Source organism: Crocuta crocuta, unplaced genomic scaffold, assembly GCF_008692635.1.
Source record: "Crocuta crocuta isolate KB4526 unplaced genomic scaffold, BGI_CrCroc_1.0 scaffold61, whole genome shotgun sequence".
In the NCBI taxonomy this organism is placed as follows: domain Eukaryota; kingdom Metazoa; phylum Chordata; class Mammalia; order Carnivora; family Hyaenidae; genus Crocuta; species Crocuta crocuta.
In genome coordinates, this window is record NW_027528369.1 from 2858465 (window position 1) to 2875320 (window position 16856).

The window sequence follows — 16856 nt, forward strand, 5'->3', positions numbered from 1 at the left end:
TGATAATTAAGGGAAGGGAGGTTTTAAATAAGACACTTTACAAAAGAAATGAGACCCCTGGATGCATTTGAAAGGGTGTTTTGGAGCAAGCATCTTGATTCAGATAAGTTATCTTGCCCTCTCTATTCGCACCTCCACCTCCCTCCTCCCTCCTCTGAAATGGCATTAGTAACATTTTTAATTTACCAACTGGAAAATATCACTTAACGTTAAGCAGCCGCAAAATTAAAAATAAATTTACAGGCAGGAGTTCTAGCTGTTTCTCTTAGTGTAACACCTATCAATCAAAAACCAAACAAATAACAACCAAAAAAGGGGGGGGGGAGAAAAAAAACTAGCATTATGTGCCGCATTTGTCTGCAGAATATTATTTGTTTCGCTTTGCAGTTTTATTCATTTTAGGCACGTTTTCACCAAAGCGTTCTACGTTAAACTAGTCTCAGTTCCATTTAAAGTGAAGGGTTTTCCGAGTTTAGATAATTTACATATAAAAGCGTTACTGTACATTTTATAAAGTGACTGTATTTGGAAAACAACAATTTCAATTTAATCGTATTGTTATTCTGCAAGTGGAAGTGCCTCCCTCCTGCTTCCCGGTATTACTAACAATATTCCTTCTTGTCCTAATTTAAAATTGTTAGTGTTCGAAAATTGATGTGTTTCTTTTAGAGCCCACCAGTAAGACTCTGGGCCCACTGTGATTTGTCCGATAGACTTGAAGATTATGTGCATGTGTGAGACAGAGAGGATCTTAATAACAGTCTGGGCATGACAGGTTTATGGCTCTTTCTAAATTATTTTCTTGCTTCTCCCGAGAAATTTTGTTTGCCAGTGGCCGAATCTGTTAAAAACAAGACAAAACAAACAAAACAAAACACACAACTTCTGCCTCATTTTATGTTTCAAAATGTGCCGTGTTTTGTTGTTTGTTTGTTTCTCTTTTCTTTCCTTCTCTAAAATGACCCTATTGTTCCAGAAAAGTCCTTGGGAACCAGTCACTCTACTTCTGGATCTTATATTATAACGTGTCTTGGAGAACTAGGGCCAGATGTTTAGGATTTCAGACCACCATATTTGTTGTAGGAAGCCTGCCAACATTTCAGATTCTTGACCCTTGAATTGAATGTGAGGCTCTGACTATAATAAGGAGAACACCGAGTTTTATGATTCTGCAAGCTTGGGTTACGCTATAAATTTCCACTGGCCTCTGCTTGTTTGTCTCTTGCAGGGTTTAGGGTTATTCCCTGAGTCTGTTATACAAGCAGCGTCCAAGTGGCTGCCTCCAAAAACACATTAGATAATTTCTTGGGGAGAGAATAAACAGCTGTTTAAACAGGAGCCACAAAGCTGCATTAAAATTAATTTGGTCCTAACCGAAAGATAAGTACCTCCTCCTCAGTTCTCAGAATGAAACCCAGAGCTCGTTCTCCAGCGGCAGAAAAACCATTGGGATCGCTGGAAAGGACTTTCGGGGGGGGGGTCCCTTTCAGCTTTTTCAGGATTTACTGTTGCCAGTGCCTGATCCTGCTGGTCTGTGCGATCGGGGTAGTTTCTCGGTGATCACTCGTAGATGTATATTTATATAAATCTCTTAGCTCTGCATCTCCTTACACGGTGGTTCTTGATTCCGGGACCACATGGTTTGTGTCTTTCAGTTGGCAAGTGCCATGCATATCTTACAGCTCATCATGTCTAACTCTTATGCCCTGTGTCTCTATGGCAGAAAAATAGTTATTTTTCCATAATGAAAAGAATGATTTTTTTCCTTCCCAGTATTCTAACTCCTCGTTGCCCCTCCATATTTTATATATATCATAATACTTTTTACATCTACCTTGTTAATTCCTAGGTGCTTTATGAAAAAAATCTATATGGTGGTAGCAATTGTTATTGCCACATGGAGATGTTTGAGGCCAGATGTTATTCAGACTGGTCACGTGTTCTCCGAGGGTTGGGGAGAGAATAGAGAGCATTTTCTCTTCTTTAGAAGCCCTGAGTGTGAAGTTCAGGGCAGTATGAACCACTCCTTTTAGAAATATACTCTATTAAGAAAGGATGTGTGCTTTGGAATCCGAGGGACCTGGCTGCAAAGCCTGATTCCACCATTCACTGGCTGCGTTTCCTCACAGAGAGAGTGGGCCCTGACTGAGCCTTTTCCGAACTAGTGGGAGGCAGCAGCATCTTCATAGAGGTGCTCTGGGGGCTGATGAGAGAAGGCGTGCACAGTGCCGGACACAGAACAGGTGCTCAGAGGTATTCCTTTCTCCTTCACTATGAAGAAGAGCCCCCCTCTCCCCCCTTTCTGTCCCAACGAATAAAGCATGCCGACCACATACAAATGTCTGTAAAGAAGCTGGAATATTTGATCTCCCCGTAATCCCAGTAAACTCAACTGTTTGTGACTGACCTTTGGTGCTTAATGCACATTAAGGAGCTATTTATGTAAAGTATTAAATTAGGGTCCAGCCACTTTTTTCCTAGAAGGTGGCGTTTTGGACACTGGGGTGTGTGTGTGTGTGTGTGTGTATGTGTGTGTGTTTAAATCAAGAAACTACAGGGGTGCCTGGGTGGCTCAGTCAGTTGAGTGTCCAACTTCAGGTCATGATCTTGCATTTCATCATTTCGAACCCTGTGTCGGGCTCTGTGCTGACAGCTCAGAGCCTGGAGCCTTCTTCAGATTCTGTGTCTCCTCTTCTCCCTGCCCCTTCCCTGCTTATGCGCTCTCGCTCTCTCTCTCTCTCCCTCTCCCTCTCTCAAAAATGAGTAAACATTTAAAAAATTAAATCAAGAATCTCCAGTTTTGACCAATACCTTATCTTCCTTCACGTATTGATTAAGATCATGATTATGCATACCCTAGTCCTGCCAAATTTGGAATCACTTGTTCATTCATTTGTTCATTCAACATCCACTAAGCAGCTTCCGCATGCCCAGACCTGCCAAAAAGATGGAGGAACAGCCTGCATGGGTCTTCCCAGCAGAGGTGATGGGGCATGGGTCCAAATGTACACGAGGTGTGGGACGGATGTAGTGACCACAGCCCCTGGTGGGGGTCATGCCCACTGCCTGTACAGTCAGGCAGACTTGTGTCCAGGGCCAGCTCTGCCACCTACCGCTTGCATGGCATGACGTTGGGCAGTTTTATAGAACCCTCTTGGGCTCAGTCTCCACGTGTGTGCATTGGAGATGACCGCAGAATCTAACTCACGAAGATGCCCACAGATTACATGGGAGAGATGACATCTTTCCTAAAGTGACTGGACTAAACAGCAGTTGTCCCAGTGCATGGCACATAGGAAGTGCCAGGCCACCATTGCATGTTCTCCCAAGGGCACCGTGGGAGCACAAGGCGAGGAGTCGTTCCAACGGCTGCGGGGTGTGTCTGATGGCCTCACGGGCTCATTGGTGGTTAAGGTCGTGGGAGCCTAGCAGGACTTGGGGTAGAGGTTGTAACTGGAGCAAGATTAAAAGGAACTATAGTTGTTTTCAACAGTAAGCAAAGGGCCAGCAGCTGATGCGAGAAAGCTGGGAATGGTGCTTGCCTGGCTACCCTCGGTGACTTCTGCAAGGATCAGGGAAGAGCAAGGAAGAGTAAAGGCAAAAGCCAGTTGAATGGGCTGCTCCCCCGTCTCCAGTGCTGGTTCACAGAAGCAGAGACCTGAGTATCCTATGACAGTCAAGCTTTCTTAGTAGCTACAGAATGTTTATTTTATTCTTTCATTTATAACTTTTTTTAAGTAGGTCCCACAGCCAACATGGGGCTTGAATTCATGACCTTGAGATCAAGAGTCGCATGCTGTACCGACTGAGCCAGCTGGGTGCCCTCATTGTCTTCCTTATGGTTATGTTCATGCTCCGGCAGTGGTTGTCAGTGTAGGTGACACAGCTTTTAACCATCCCAGCACCATAAAGCACAGATGCGAGAAAGCTTAGGCCATCTTTCCCATTTCCCAGTCCTCTCCTGTACGTGACCTTTGCTAAAACGTCTTCCCGCATGAGGTGTGAGGTGGGAGAGGTCAGGGCGGCTGCGAGACGCCCAGATCGCACCAGGCTGTGCGTACAGATGGACCGTGTTCTTGTCTGCACATTTTCCTCCTTCCCTCGAATTTTCTCACGCTTCTCCCTGACCTTCCTCTCCCCCATCCAGCATCCTCCTGTCTGTCTCTCAGAGGTTCTTAGTAGTATCCACAGCATCTCTGCTAATCTGGCCCTTGGAGCTGCCCCTGGGGTCACCCCTGACACTTACTTCCTGCTTTCCTATCTCCCTGAAGGTCACACATGGAATTTCTCTTTGTTCCTTGTATCAGACGAAGCCAGTTGATGTAACCGAGAACTCCACAGTTTTAGTGGTTTCACATTTAATCTTTAACATAATAAGGGTTTCTTTATAGCCCTGGTCACAGTCTCTTGGGGGTCATTCAGAGACCTGGGTCTTATCTCTTCTAGTCCTTTGCCATCCATCCCCACCAGGGCCTGCAAGGTACCCTCTCATCCAGGTTCAGCAGACGAGGAGGGAGAGGAAGTATGGGAGCACGAGAGGTGCTTTCTGGACCAAATCTGGAAGCTGTGTCCTCATGTCCGCCTTCATCCTGGCAGGAATCAGGGATGCCCAAGAAGGAGGTGGGCTTAGGGAAGATCTAACCTGTCTTTGCCACAACCCCCGTGTTCTGGAATGCACCCCATTATTTATAATCTGTAATTAAATCTTTAGAGAGTGCTCGTCACAGACTGGGACTTCCTGGGGCTCTGGTTACCAGCAATGAACAAAGTGTTAATTAAGGAAATAAAGCGGTCGGATGCTATTATCTGTGCAGTAACTGCAGTGTAGCTTTTCCCGCATTCTCTACAAACAAGAAAGTTTTCAGGGACATAACTTTTAGCAACAACTTCTGAGAGTGATCTTTCTTTCTGTCGTTCATTCATGCCCCTCCTCCTTAAAGCAGAAGTTAAAGCAGAGGGTTTTAGCACGTTGTACCCACTATAAGCATGGCCAGGATACCAGATTTTTTGAGTTATCACCATGTCTTCATGTTATTCAGTGGGGGTGGCCCAAGCCCCTTGGTTTTGGGAATTTGGACAAGCAGACGCACTTATGTGAAGTCTCCTGGCACAAAGATGAAAATCCCCAGAGCTGGGAAAGCATTTCCATGCTGTTCCCCCTTGGCTTACATCAAAATCATCTCATTGCCCGTGGGATTGAAAACCATAATCTGTGAGCTCTGAATAAATATTACACAACCATTTCTTGCCCCCTCAAGGAGACATTTTCTAGGGAGCAGTGAAAATGATTTGATGTGCTTTTATGTGTGTGTGGGCTTTTCCAGACATATCTCATCCCCCAGCCTTTCCCCCTAAGGGTTTCTCAAGGGTAGCGGTGTGTTTTGTTTGTTTCCTTTTGCATCTCAGGAGGCTCAGCACCCAGTGAGGAGCCCGGGCACATAGCCGGCGTTCAACAGGTGCCTTCTGCATTGATGGGCTGCATGGGTCTCCCAAACTAGGTGGCTTAAACCAGCAGAAATACATTATCTTCCAGTTAATGGACGGCGAGGCCGTCCTAGATCAAGAAGGTGGCAGGGCCCTGCTCTCTGTCTAGGCTCTCAGGGAGGGTCTGTCCCATGCCTTTCTCAGCTTCTGATGTTGCTGGTGGTTCTCGGTGTTCCTTGGCTTAGAGACGTGTCCAGTCAGTCCCTGCCCCTGTCATTTTATGGCCTTATTCTTGGGGGTCTCTGTCTTTTATCCTCCTTGGATGAGGACGCAGGTATTTGTGTTAGGGCCCACTCTGTTCCGGTATGATCTCCTCTTGCTCATCTGCAAAGACCCTATTTCCAAATAAGGTGATGTTTTCAGGTACCGGGAATCAGGACCTCCGCCTATTATTTGGGGGCAACACAATTTGACTGCAGTAGGTGACATCCTATGCAGAAAAGCCTCATGCCTCATGAATGTTTTGGTCCCAGTATTTTGCACCGTCCCTGAGCTCACACATACTTGATGGGCGAAGGCGTGAAGGAGCAAGTGGATAAAGAAACAAGGTGGCTGGGTATTTGGGGGGAAGGGAAACAGGGACACGGCAGGGCTGTGCAAAGATCAGGGCACGACCCCCTCATTCCAGGGCCTGAATCTCTACTCAGTATCACTGGCATCATCTCATCCTTAGACAGGGTATTCAACATGGCCATGGCCGCTCTCTCCTCGTCTGAAAGATGGGGCCAGTAATGTCAATGAAATGATGCTTGTATAAGCACTTAGCACAGTGCCTGGAGCCCAGGAGTTTACACGGTCAGAGATTCCCGCCTTTCCGCCAGCACTGGACCTCAGTTTCATGCCAAACTCTGGGTCAGCTTCCGGCAGCTCGGGAAGGGTTAGCTGTGGCATGAGCCCTCGAGAAACACACTGTCCCAGGAGCATCTGTTAGCATCGGAGCCAGTTTGGGCTCTGTCTTGTCCTCTTCGCCACCACCGTGAGACATCCATGGCCTCTGGGGCCCCTTGGACTTCTGATTACCTGGAAACTTCAGCCGTCTTTTGTCTAGTACTTTTGTTAGTAACACTACTCCTGTTGCCTCCCCTCCCCACCCACCCTTTGCTTCCTTAAGTAGCTCTGTCAAGATCAGTGCATTAACAGAGGGCTTCTTAAAGGGCATCTATTATCCCATTTGGTATTTTATTCTGATGTTGAGTGCTTCAACAGAGGGAAGAAGCGAGGGAAGAGCAGACTGTCAGGTTTTATGACTTCTGCGCCAGTCCCTCCCAGCATCAGATCTTTGACTGCTCTAGCTCTTAGGCAAAGCCCCTTGGCAGGCTGGTCTCCAGAAGGGCTGCACACAGGGAGAAGGGAGGCACACCAGCCTTGGTTTTCCCACAGCTGCTAACGTAGCCTTCGTGGGAAAATGGAGGTTGCATTAGATATGCAGGGCTTTCTCATCGCTGCATGGTCAGTTGGCTTAATTTTGTCATTGGACACCTAGTCACACTAAGGAAATGTAATGAAGAAATATCGGAAAGCGCTATTTGCTTTTCCATTGTTAGTGCCCAGCAGAAGTATTAAGAAAATTCCCGGTGGGGAGAATGGTCAGAAAAATCAAGAGAAAGTAGCATAAGAGTGAGAAAAACAACACAAAGTCAGGACCAAGGCTAGTTCATAAAATGTGCATCGGAAGGACCTGGAAACCAGGTCAAAGTGGATTCTGAGCCTCCTAGCAGAGTACACAAAGAGGGAAACAGGGTCACTTACATGGTTCTCAGTTATTTCTAGAACCAAGCCCTAAGAGACAAATCTGCTTCGGGTTCTTATATGTAGTGACATTTAGTAATGGAATGGACAAGTTCTCATATGTGAATTCTTAGTTTCTTTTTGCCCTTTGCTCCCAGACTCGGCCTTTGCTAACCCTCCACTGATAGGGAGAGTGTGGTGGTTCAGCTGGATTGAAGTCCCTTTTGTGTGATCATAATTGAAGACACAGTATTGCTTTTTTTCCTTTTGAGGGATGGCAGCTAACCTGATGGAGACTGGGATCCAGCTAAGCACATTGCTTGTGTAAATAAGATCCTAGGCCCTAGACGCTATGTGCCAAGGGTACTGTGGTTTTATTTCCTTTCTGCTGTGGTAGTTGCATGGGGCAATAAAGACCTAGTCCAGAATAGCTTTGCGAAAACAGAAGGCACTGTTTTTCCATCTGTAAAATGAGAGGGAGAGAGGTGGACCTGAAATAGAAATGGCCACCAGGTATCATTTGTGTGGCTAGCGCGGCCCTGCTGCTGCGGCCTGTCTGAGCACAGTGGAGGGTGTCTGTGGCTTTAGTCATCCCAGGACGCCTTCCCCTTCTTGACTGAAGACCGGCATCTTCGTTTGAGAATTTGTTTCCTCCTTACTGTGGCCAATCCAAGAGCCACAGGGTGTCGGCCACAGATGTGGGTGTTTGCCTCAAGAGAGACCCCTCAGGGTGTGCCCACAGAATGTGGACAGCAGATCCCATCAGAAGCACCTTGGCCCTGTCTGGTCCTGGAGATGTAAAGCCGTCACTCCAGAGCTGCCAGGGGACACATTTCCCAGCCCTCCACGCTCCTGAAGAATACAGAGACGAGAGAGACGGGGGGGGCTACGAGACCTGATTCCGGGGAGCCGGTCACTGGGGTCCCCGGAGCTGCTATTGTAGCTCCTGATCTGTTTCCTTTTATTCTTTGGACCCTTCTGTATCTTTCCCATATTTTTTTCTCTCTCTTTTTTTCACTTATGCCAAATTTCTCTCATTGGCAATGGAAAGGGTCCTGGCCACTAGTAACGCTATGGAAAAAGGACTTTGAATTGGGGACGGGACTCATTGGGAACCAGGAGCTGCTCCTGCATACTTACATGGTGGTGAGACGAGGAAGGGCATGGTGCATCTTACCAGGTGCCAGCCTTGGTCTGCGCCAGTGCTTCCCAGACATACTTGTCTCAGGACTCTGTACTCTTAAGAATTATCTAGGGCCCCAAAGAACTTTTGCTTATGTGGGCTGTATCTGTTGATACTTAACCGTATTAACGCTTAGAGTAGAAAGCAATTAAATGTGTATTTGTTAATTCATTTAAAAATTATAAACCCATTGCATGTTGACATGAGTCAAATTTTTATGAAAAACAACTGCATTTTCTGACAAATAGTGAGAAGGGTAGCATTGTTATACCTTTCTGCAAATCTCTTTAAGACTCGGCTTTACAGAAAACAGCCACATCCTCACATCTGCTTTTGCATTCAGTCTGTTGCGATATCACATGCCATATAGCCACTGGAAAACTCCACTTCTACTTGCAAGAAAATGGAAAAAGAAAAAGTCAAATAACATCTTAGCTTTACCGTGAAAAATGCTCTGACCTCACAGAGCCCCTGAGAGGGTCCTGGGCCACACTTGGGGAACTGCTGGCCTTCACGGTCTCCAGAGTCTTACAGCTTTTACTATCTCTGATTCCAAGAGGGAAAAATAACCTTCCTTTCCGAGGTAACTATGCACCAGTGTGTCCCCATCTATACTCCTCTGCTGACAGGATATGGGACCTTAAATGTACCACTTGAACCTTCTTGTGATACCGCTTTCTTCCTGGTAACATGGAAGCCACAGAAATAACAGAAATGGTGAATTCGTCACCTCGTTTGGTCTTCCCCAAGTGTGGGAGGCTGGGGTCTGTGATGGTCTCTATTTCATAAACAAAGAAAACCTGGCTCAGGAAGAGTATAGTGGGTTGAATGGTGGCCCCAAGAAAAATACACCATGTCCTCAGTCCCTGGAACCTGTGAATATGGCTTTATTTGGAAAAGGATTTTTGCAGATGTGATGAAGTTAATGGTCTTGAAATGAGGACAGATTCCTGGATTATCCATGTGAGCCCTAAATGCAATGACAAGTGTCCTTGTCAGAAAGGCATGGAGGTGGGGCGCCTGGGTGGCTCAGTCGGTTAAGCACCCCACTTCACTAAGGTCATGATCTCATGGTTCGTGAGTTTGAGCCCCGCATCGGGCTCTGTGCTGACAGCTCAGAGCCTGGAGCCTGCTTTGGATTCTGTGTTTACCCTTCTCTCTGCCCCTCCCCTGCTCGCTCTCTCTCAAAAATAAATAAATATTTAAAAATTTAAAAAAAGAAAAAAGAAAGGCACAGCAGGAGACTTGAGAGGAGAGGAAGAGGCCAGGTGACCACGGAGGCCACAAGGAGTGGTGTGGCCACAAGCACAGTACCTCATGGAGCCGCCTGAAGCTGCAAGAGCTCGGGGCGGATCCATCCACCGGCTACAGGCTTTGCATGAGCACAGTCCTGGTGGCAGCTTCATTTTCAACTCCTGGCTTCCGGAACTGTGAGAGAATATATTCTGTTGTTTTAAGCCCCCCCTCCCCCCTGCCCTTTGTGATTATTTGTTAGCAGCTCCGAGGAGCTCATACGGACGGTAGAGACTATGCTCAAGTTCACTCAGGTGCTGAAGGTCTCTGACAGGATCTGAAGGCACGGTTGTGGGTCCCGAGCCTGCCATGCAGTGCGTCTCCCCAGCAGCAAAACCTCTGTGGTGCCAGACCCCGGGCCACATCAGGCGCCGCTTGCCCTTTCCCGGTTCCGGCACGCTGCCGGCTTGTAGGTCACCGGCCTGCATGGTTGGACATTCTGTTACTTCCGGTTTTTCCATGTAATAAATAATGTAGTGACTTTAGGGTGACTCAGTTTTTGTTTCGTTTTGTTTCATTTCGTTTAACCCCTTACCATAAATTCTCGAGGACTTCTTAGCACTGGGGGAATGGAGGTACTTGGGCCAAGAATATAAAGTTGTGTTATTTTGTTCTTTATGTTCATTTATTTATCTGTGTGTGTGAGAGAGAGAAAGAGAGCGAGCACTCAGCGGAGGGAGGGGCAGAGAGAAAGAGAGAGAGAGAATCTCAAGCAGGCTCTGTGCTGTCAGCACAGAGCTGGACGTGGGGCTTGATCTCAGGCATGACCTGAGCCAAAATCAAGAGTGGGACTCTTAGCCGACTGAGCCTCCCAGGTGCCCCTGTTTTGTTTTGTTTTTAAGTCTCTGGTGACATGTTGTCAAACTGCTTACCTAAAAGTATACAGGTCAGGATGCTTTCAGTGACAAGCCTCACACCTCGAATCCATTCTTCCCTCCCTCCCTTCCTCTTTTCTTTCCTTCCTTCCTCCCTTCTCTTATAATCCACACCAACTTCATAGCCTTGGTTATTTCTTAAGACTCATTCACATGAGTCCAGAAGAAGTTCTTTTAGGAAAAGAACACAAATAGTCTTCTCTCTTGGCTTAATCATATGGGATGTGGGAAGTCCGTTCCATTAGAGAACCGTTCGCGAGGAGTCCAGGAATCCTGGGAATCAGTAACGATAGGAGATACAGAAACTGGGCAGTGATTAAAAATTTCCATTTGCTCTGTATGTTCCCCTTGGAATAAGCAATTATCATCATTAACCAAGTCCCCAACTTACAGGATGAGATCTGCTCTGCAATGGATGCCTGTGTCACTATAGCATCCAACACATCATGTTGGGTGTTATCTTAAGATAATGTTGAAATCATTTGCTATCACTGGTGGGAAGTTGCTTATTTTAATTCTCTTTTATGCATCTGGCTTGACGGAGCTGTATAAGCCCCAGGAGTACCTACTGTCTCTTTTCAGGTGGCTGTTATGGTGGCTGATATTTTACTGCCAAATGCATTAGAGACAGGACCTGACATGACGTGGCAGCCTGGTGTGCCCCATGGTGGAGCTGAGGGTAGAACTTAGAGCCAAGAGGCATGCTCCCGTTAAGGTGCCAATTGCTCTACTTTCTAAGGTGCAGCTCAAGGATTTCCAGACCTTTTTATAGAACGTTTGACTTCAAAGATGCACACTAACCCTGTGTCTCCTCGGGAAATCTTCCTGGCACTGATCCCTCTGAACATCCATTGTTTCAACATACACTTCTTACAAAGAAAAGGAATATAAACCTGTTCTTTCCATCCGTTTTCACTCTGTCAATTCCTATGTTGTCTCTCAATCTCATCTGCTTCTTTCGTGCCTACTTTTCCTTCTCATTTCTTGGGGTTGTGAAGGTCAGTACCTTGAAACTGAGAGGAGGCGGCGTAAAGCCCTCCACCTTGGGGCCCAGGTGATGATGTGTGTGGACAAGTACCATGATGGTCACTGTTGGGCAGGAAGTTTGTGAGAAGGGGGAGCTGAGGGGTGCAGAGGGGTCAGTTTTCCTGTTACTAAACCTCTGTGCTGGCTGCTTGCAAATTCTTCGACATTTTCCCGGTGAAAGGTAGAGCTTAGTCCTATTCTCCCATCCTTGAATCTGGGCTACCCGTATGGACTCGCTTTCAACTAATTAGAATGTGGTACAAGGCACATTGTGGGGTTTCTGACATTAGGTGGTAAAAGATGATTGAGCTCCCACCTGGATCTGTCTCACTCGCGGATGCTTACCCTTGGAGCCTGGCTCCCATGCTGTGAGGAAGTTCAATCCAGCTCATGTGGAAAGACCACACAGAGAGGCCCCCACAGGAGGAACGGAGCCCCCGTCAACCGTCACACCCAGAGGGAGTGACAGAGCCTTCAGATGATTTCACCTTCCAAATGTCGCTGTCCCCTTGGCGACCTGTTCAAATTCCTGACTCCCGGAATGCATGAACAGAGTAAGCAGTTGTCTTACACCTCTTAAATTTGAGGATAATTTGATACAGAGATTTAATACCTGGAATATGCTTTAATCAATATTCTTAGCTAATTTTTTTTTTATCAGAAATTAAACCTTTATACTTAATTAACCACTTGGATATGGTATGGGCATTTCTGAATTTAAGGAACTTTGACTCTAATCCTTTAGTTAATTTAAATAAAATAGAAGTAGATCAATGGAAATTAGTTTAGATACTCCTGAGCTGGCCTATTTCCCTATGGCTTTGGAATCTGTGGCAGGTAGAAGTAATTGTTTCTGTAATTCTTAGCAAGAGCTTAGAACTTGCCTCCATGGGGTTTGACCCCCTCCCTTCTTGAGAAGTAGCACGATATTTTAGCAAGAATAAAGAGACAGCATTTATTTTGTGCCATTACAAACCCAAATAGATGACTATTATCCTCTCATCTTTTCTTGCTAGACTTCTCAGGACCCATTCCTTTACCCACTCCCTCCCTCCCCTTTTCTGTAGTTTTCAGATTTTAATACTGTAAAGTGGTGTTTGCCAACCTCCATTTTTATACCCCCTTCACAATGATGGGCTTATTTGTTCCTCCGTCATTTTACTTGGCTTTAATTTATCTTTATATATACTTGGATTATTATGTGAAGCTATTTATCAGGAAAGTTTTATATTCCTAATCTAAATGGAAGAGCGGTATCATTTGTCATAAATACAAAACATTCATAAAAATAAATATAAAGGAAACAAAGCAGGGGTACTAAATTCCGGTTAGATACTTACGATCACCAATGACTCTGAAACTGAAGTGTTAGGCATTAAAGATGAACCAAAACGAGACTCTTGTTGTTTTTTATAGTAAATACAAGGATTGTAAGAGAATTGAAAATGGTTATTTTTTTTCTTCTCCATGTATGTCTCAGGAGAAGTCTCCGGGCTCTCAAATTTACCTTCAGTATTTGTGTGCTGATTTTGCCCAGAACACCTTTCCCATAATATTCCTAATCAGAATTTCATAAACATTTGTGGTGCTAATGAACCTATTTGTCCTTTGCATTCCTAAAGGGCTTTTGGCTGACATGTCTAGCAAAGGAGCCATCTCCACACCTGTTTGGGAATAAGGTGCTTGAGTGAGCTGAGATTGAGGGCAGGGCTAGTTTATGTGTAACGAAGGCTATGGTGATTCATTTTGTAAGGCAGTCTGGCTTAGTAGGGGCTACTCAGCTGTTTGGCCAAACCATATTCTGGGTGTGTCTGTGAGGGTGTTTGGGGATGAGATTAGCATTTGAATCTGTGGACCCAATACATTAGATTGCCCTCTGTAATGTGAGCGGGCCTCACCTAATCAGTTGAGGGCCTGCCTGGAGCAAAATGCTGACTCTGCCACCGGACTTCCTTGAGCTGGGCATTGGTCTTTCTCCTGCTTCTGGCCTCATACCGAAGCATCAGCTCTTCTCGGGTCCCCAGCCTGCCAGCTTTCAGACTGGGAACTTACACCAGCTTGTCAACTGAAGATCTGCAGTCCTCTCGGCCTCCATAATCACATGCGCCAATTTCTCGTAATTAATAGCTCCTGTGGATTCTGTTTCTCTGCTGAACCCCGACGAATGTTACAGGGGCAGGATCCTGTTTTGAGGTGCTTTGATTCTAGGGACCATTCAGATGTTAACTGTAAATGGTCCAGTTTCACTCTCAGCCAATAGGCACTCAGCCCGTATTTAGTAGTGCTGCAAGCACGGACCTGCCCTGTACTTGAGGAGAGAGCAGGCAGTCGCCCTCCACCCTCTCATGGAGTCACCGTGCCGTCCTCGGCGACCGCAGTCCCTGCCCTGTGCACTGGCCCTGTTCTCTCGTGGCCCCAGTGTTCTCTGACTCCACAGAATGTTGCCGACTGAAGGCCAGGTCCCCCCTCCCTCCCGCCGTGCAGTGTCAGGCCAGGGCCTCGTGAATCACAGGGCAGGGACTGTGGTCGCTGAGGACGGTACTCTGCTGTAGTACCCTGTGCTCTCTGGGCAGAATCCACGCGAGCATCCTTCCCGCAGCTGGACCAGGGATCTGAACACATTTTTGTCTGCTTCCGAGTCTTTCCTCTTATCTCCCAGTAGGTAGGCCCTCTCAGCCTACCTGTCAAATACCTGGAAGTCCCCCCTTGACGCATTCTGGCCTTTCCTTTTTTTTTTTTTTTTTTTTTTTAACTGTCTTAGTTTGCATTACCTAGAAGCAGAGCCTGAGACAGGGATTTGGTTACACACCCTTGCTGGAGGGTGTGTTCTCAGAGGTAACAGGTGAGGAAAACAGAGTAAGAGGAGGGAAAGGAGTCGAGGGAAGAGGTGGCCTCCAGTCATGTGGCCTCAAAGTGTGGCCACCTTTGTGCCAATGCTCGGGGGCTGCTGGGGTGTAAGTGGCACCTCCAGGCTGGTCCATCTAGAGACCCGAGGGCCAGGCTCTTGAACCCCTGTGTGAGGCAGCCCTAGCCCATCCCCTGGTGGGGGCTTTTCCTTCCCAGGTGTCTCGGGTGAGGTGAGCCAGGACAGTGGCCAAGGATGATTCTCCAGAGAAGGTCACGGAACTGGGAGACGGCACAGAGGCTGGTAAAGGAGGATCTGATGGGGGGAACCACCGTCTTCCGCTTCACCCCTGCTGGCCGGTCCCCATGGCCTTCTCCTCAGTCACCTTGGGTACCTCATTTTCATACACAAAAACAGACGCGCACTCACATTTATGATTATCCATAGCTCACAGCGGTTTTCACATGTCTGTCGTACGTTTTGTTACTGCCTTAGTCACAGCGGCCCATAAAACAGGTTCCGCAGCCGAAGACTAGACTCGCAGTGACAAATAGAGGCCTCGACGTAATTAAATTTACTGGGTTATATCTGAAGAGAAAAAAGGTGTAAGCTCTAGGTCTCTCCAATGGCTCCCTCCTTTGCGGACTCCCTTTGTCCTTTGGTCCCGAGGTTCTGTCTTGCGGAGACTGAAGAAAGGCCCATAAGGCCCCAGGGCGCATCCTGGGTGGGCCGATTTCCGGGTTCCCCTTCCCCCTCACCTGTCCCTCCCAAAGGCCACAAGTTTCCAGCCAGTCAATTCCCTTTATCAGTATTTATTGCTTTTAATCCATCTCCCCCGTCCCAGGAGGATGGCGCTGACGTGATTCTGGGAGTTCGAGTGTAACAGGGACCTCACTATCAGAGCCGGGTTGGGTCATGAGGCTTTAAGCAACTCAAGGTGGGCTCCTAAGTGGCAGCTGACAACTGCGGAAAGCTAGAGGTTCTGATTATGTCTTTCTGAAAAACAGTTCTATTAGGTACAAGTGACATTTTTAAGCCCCTGTGTGTGTCTGACTCATAAAAGTTCAGGAGGTTGTCAGAGAGAAACTGCAGCCGCCCCCCCTTCCAGAAGGGGTCGGAGTTGAAAACGTAACTGTCCTCCTTCCCCACATCATATGTGAAGTGAGCTCTTGCCACTGGGTGGAACGGAGCCACTGTCGTTACTGCTTCTTTGTTATTATCAATAATTGGATACAAAAATCGGTACTTATGTCTAACTGCTAATCTGAAGATTATCCCCTGTACGTGAGTCGGGGCTTTACAGATCAAAGTCTGGCCTCAGTTGGGCAATTAGAGGGAATTTTGAAATAACCAGATCTCTCTCCACTGCTTTGGGACAACTGGCGTATTACGATATGAATGTATCTGTGTTTTTCTCACTTGGGTGACACAGGTATGTGTCTGTACCGAACAGCTACTCGCTTGGCCCCTTACCCCTCCCTCACATATTTAGTTATGCTTCGAGGCTTTGGACACCTTCCCGCTGCCACGGTCTCATGCGTTTCTCCCAGCCAAACGGGGCAGAAGGTGAGCCAGGTGAGACTGCCCATTTGACAGATGGGAATGTGGACAGAGGCCACAGCTGGGCTCAGAACAGAGCTGCCTGGTCCTGGAGTCCGTACCCCTAAGCACACTGCCACACTGCCCTTGTCCCGAAGATCAAGAGGCGGGGGGTGGACAGGTAGTTCCCTCTAAATGTTTTCCACCCTTCGTGATTTTGTGCTCATTAAGTGTGCTGTTTCTTTGCCCTCATCTCTAGCTCCCTTAAATGCACTGTCCGGTATCACCAATTAGAATAAGTTTTTTTAATGTTTATTTATTTTTGAGAGAGAGACAGAGATAGACAGAGTGTGAGCAGGGAAAGGGCAGTGGGAGAGGGAGACACAGAATCCGAAGCAGGCTCCAGGCTCTGAGCTGTCAGTACAGAGCCCAACGCAGGGCTCGAACTCACCCAAGTTCATGACCCGAGCTAACGTTGGAAGCCTAACCGACTGAACCCCGCAGGTGCCCCTGTGTCACCAATGCAGTCCTGACATAATTCAGCGGTGAGGGGACATGGCTTCCTGGTTGACCGTACTTTCTCTGTCGCCAGACTAACATACTCCATGGATGAAAAGTCCCGGAGGCTTGGGGCAGCCAAGAGGAATCTCTGTACCCTGGGGGGCTCCTCAGCCACACAGTGACCTCCCCAAAGTCAAGGCTGTAACTCTTCTTCTGGAGGCTTACGTACCTGGTTCCGAAGGTGTTGATTGAATGAATGTGTGGCCCCGAAGACCATTCTTGTGGTGGTTCACCGAAGGTCGTCTGCTTGGCTCGGTGAGAGCGAGCTGGTCATAGTGGGGTGTGGTCGCCCAACCTTCTCTCCTCCACACCTACTGGGGCG

General features: G+C 47.2%; 1 protein-coding gene across 1 annotated transcript in view; it reads left to right on the forward strand.

Moving 5' to 3' along the window:
* Window positions 1-16856, forward strand: part of WWOX (WW domain containing oxidoreductase) — a 951312-nt gene that overhangs the window by 523652 nt on the left and 410804 nt on the right. The window lies entirely within an intron of this gene.